We start from the raw sequence: 4,019 nt of genomic DNA, 5'->3' as shown, positions 1-4,019 counted from the left end.
ATGTAATACATTTAGCATTAAACATGATGAATTTTCACTCTAACTGAAACAAGTAAAAACTAAAGAACAGCTTCCATCTTATTTGTTTATCAATTAATCTCTTCATAAACTTATAGATAAAACTAATAAACATCATTTAAAGTATTTGACAAAGTCTTTAATTATCAAACGTGAACATGTGAACATGTGACTCCTCTAACAGCTCACAGCTGCTAAAACAACTTTACACGGCAGGAAAAACTCTGTTTCAGTTTGGATGTGAAGCAGTTTTCTGCTTCCAGCTTTATCATTATCATTATCATTATTATTATTATTATTATTATTATTATTATTATTATACATTTTGAGCTTCCAGTGCTTTGGCTACAAGTTAGTCAAAGTTTTTGACCTGAATCTTACATGAAATTCAACATTTAAACAAGATATTTATTGATATTTATTGACAATAACAGCAGGTTCAACACAAATATATGAACAGATATGAACAGTTTTCTGCTGCTCATCTGTGATACAAGTAGCAGCTTTGTTCTGTAATAAAGCGTTTTGATGAATAATCTGCATCTTTAAGGGTTTTGAAGAGGTTAAAATGATAACATGAAAACATCCTGAACTTCCAGCTTCACTCAGTACTAACTTGACCTTGAACACGATGTGAAATTGAATATTTAAACAAAACATCTATTAATATTTATTGACACTTTCAGCATGTTCACACAAATACTCAGATAAATGTGAACATGAGTTATTTATATGAGAGGATGATGAGATCAAATGTGTAGTGTTTAACCTATGAGCTGTACGGAGGTTTTAAAAGGTAAAAATACCTTAAATGGATAAAATGACAACAGATTAAAACCTGAGAAGATTTGAGGTGTGTCTGAAGGGAAGACGTGATGTTTTTAACCCGTCAGTAACCCTCCACATGTCTGCTGCTCTCTGTCTCAGGTCCAGACTCGTTCTGTCAGTCAAAGATAAACTTCAATGTAAACCGACTTCATTCTTCTTCACTCAACCACAAACACTTCCTGTTCTGTCAAAACAGCAGAAGAAGAAACAGCTGCCGCTCCCTTCACAGACCTCACACTGATCCTGGATCTGCTGCAGCTTAATGACGAATCATCAGGATGATTATCATACGTGATAAAATACATAACAAACCATTCAAATGTAGTTTGACCAACAGAGCAGATCATGTGACATGTTATGAAATGATTAACTGCAGAGCTGACTTTACTAAAAGTTGTTTATGAAATCAAACATACTGTCTTCAGTTTTGAAAGGTTTCATTGTGTGTGATCAAAGTGTGGAAACATTGTAGAGTAAAATAACATCAGAAACACAAAAACTCCCAAAACATTATATGCTTTATTTTATTCACTCATTTTATTGTTTGCATGTTGTAAAGTTTTATTTTCTCTTCTATTTTATTCTTATTCTTTTATTCTATTAGGTAGTTTTTGTTCTCATTATTCTTTCTTTCTTCCTTATTTTTCTTTGCTGAAAGTGTTTATGCAGCAAAAACCATCAGATCAAAAGTCATCAAAATATTCAGGTTGGTTGCAGTTTCCAACCACTGACCTGAAGGTGGTGCTGTAACCGTCAAGTCTACGTTTTCAAAATGATCTTGAAAACGGCTTCGCTTAGACTCAAACTTCTTTCATCATTTTAGTCTCTTGATTCATCTGCATCTTTGCTCCGACGATCTTCTGTTCAAAAAATCTCAAGTTTTGTGACTTTTTCTCAATTTTCTCTAAATCCTGTTTTCACAGACTTATGAGAAACTGTCGAGCATCGAACCTTCGTCAGGATCATCGACAGACTTCACTGATCTGAAGTTGTTCAGGAGATATTAATAGTCAATGTTTTATCAAAATGACACGTCTTCACTGAAGGTCAAATCAAATGTTTGTAAGGGTAGATTTATAGACCTACTAACCCCTAACCCTAACCCTACTCACCCTAACCTGAACCCTACTAACCCTAACCCTACGAACACTAACCCAAACCCTACTAACCCTAACCCTACGAACACTAACCCTACTCACCCTAACCCGAACCCTACTAACCCTAACCCTACGAACACTAAGCCTAATCCTACTAACCCTAACCCTACTAACACTAACCCAAACCCTACTAACCCTAACACTAACCCTACCCTTAAACCAACCTTAACCCTACTGGCCCTAACCCTAATAACCCTCACCCTACTCACTCTAACCCGAACACTACCCTTACCTGAACCCTAATCCTACTAACCCTAACCCTACTGACACTAACAATACTAACCCTACTAACCCTAACACTAACCCTAACACTAACCCTACTCACCCCAACCCTAATCCTGCTAACCCTAAACCTACTAACACTAGCCCGAACCCTACTAACCCTAACCCTAACCCTACTAACACTAACCCTATTAACTCTAACACTAACCCTACTAACCCTACTAACCCCGAACCCTACTAACCCTAACCCTAACCCTACTAACACTAACCCTATTAACTCTAACACTAACCCTACTAACCCCTAACCCTACTAACCCTAACACTAATCCTACTAACACTAACCCTAACCCTACTAACCCTAACCCTAACCCTACTAACACTAACCTTACTAACCCTAACACTAACCCTACTAACCCTAACACTAACCCAACTAACACTAACCCTACTAACCCTACTAACTCCTAACCCTACTAACACTAACCCTACTAACCCTAACACTAACCCTTCTAACCCTACTAACCCTAACACTAACCCTACTAACACTAATCCTACTAACCCTAACACTAACCCGACTAACACTAACCCTACTAACCCTAACACTAACCCTACTAACACTAATCCTACTAACTCTACTAACCCCTAACCCTACTAACCCTAACACTAACCCTACTAACCCTAACACTAATCCTACTAACACTAACCTTACTAACCCTAACACTAACCCTACTAACCCTAACACTAACCCTACTAACACTAACTCTACTAACCCTAACACTAACCCTACTAACACTAATCCTACTAACTCTACTAACCCCTAACCCTACTAACCCTAACACTAACCCTACTAACCCTAACACTAATCCTACTAACACTAACCTTACTAACCCTAACACTAACCCTACTAACCCTAACACTAACCCTACTAACACTAACCCTACTAACCCTAACCCTAACCTTACCCTAACCCTACTGACCCTAACCCTACTAAACCTAACCCTACTCACCCTAACCCTACTCACCCTAACCCGAACTCTACCCTTACCCGAACCCTAACCCTACTAACACTAACCCTACTAACCCTAACCCTACTCACCCTAACCCTTACCCTACCCTTACCCTAACCCGACTAACCCTAACCCTACTAATCTTAACCCTAACCCTACTAACCCTAATCCTAACTCTACTAACCCTAACCCGAACCCTACCCTTACCCGAACCCTACCTACTAACCCTTACCTGAACCCTAACCCTACTAACCCTAACCCCAACACTTACCCTACTAACCCTAACCCTACTCACCCTAACCCAAACCCTACCCTTACTCTAACCCCAACCCGACTAACCCTAACACTAACCCTACTAACCCTAACACTAACCCTACTAACCCTAACCCTACTCACCCTAACCCAAACCCTACCCTTACTCTAACCCTAACCCGACTAACCCTAACCCTACTAATCCTAACCCTAACCCTACTCACCCTAACCCAAACCCTACCCTTACTCTAACCCTAACCCGACTAACCCTAACACTAACCCTACTAACCCTAACACTAACCCTACTAACCCTAACCCTACTCACCCTAACCCAAACCCTACCCTTACTCTAACCCTAACCCGACTAACCCTACTCACCCTAACCCGACTAACCCTAACCCTACTAATCCTAACCCTAACCCTACTCACCCTAACCCAAACCCTACCCTTACTCTAACCCTAACCCGACTAACCCTAACACTAACCCTACTAACCCTAACCCTACTCACCCTAACCCAAACCCTACCCTTACTCTAAC

The sequence above is a fragment of the Thunnus thynnus genome, chromosome 21, assembly GCF_963924715.1.
Source record: "Thunnus thynnus chromosome 21, fThuThy2.1, whole genome shotgun sequence".
NCBI lineage: Eukaryota > Metazoa > Chordata > Actinopteri > Scombriformes > Scombridae > Thunnus > Thunnus thynnus.
The sequence above is the reverse complement of the archived record's forward strand: the minus strand, read 5'-3'. Positions refer to the sequence as shown.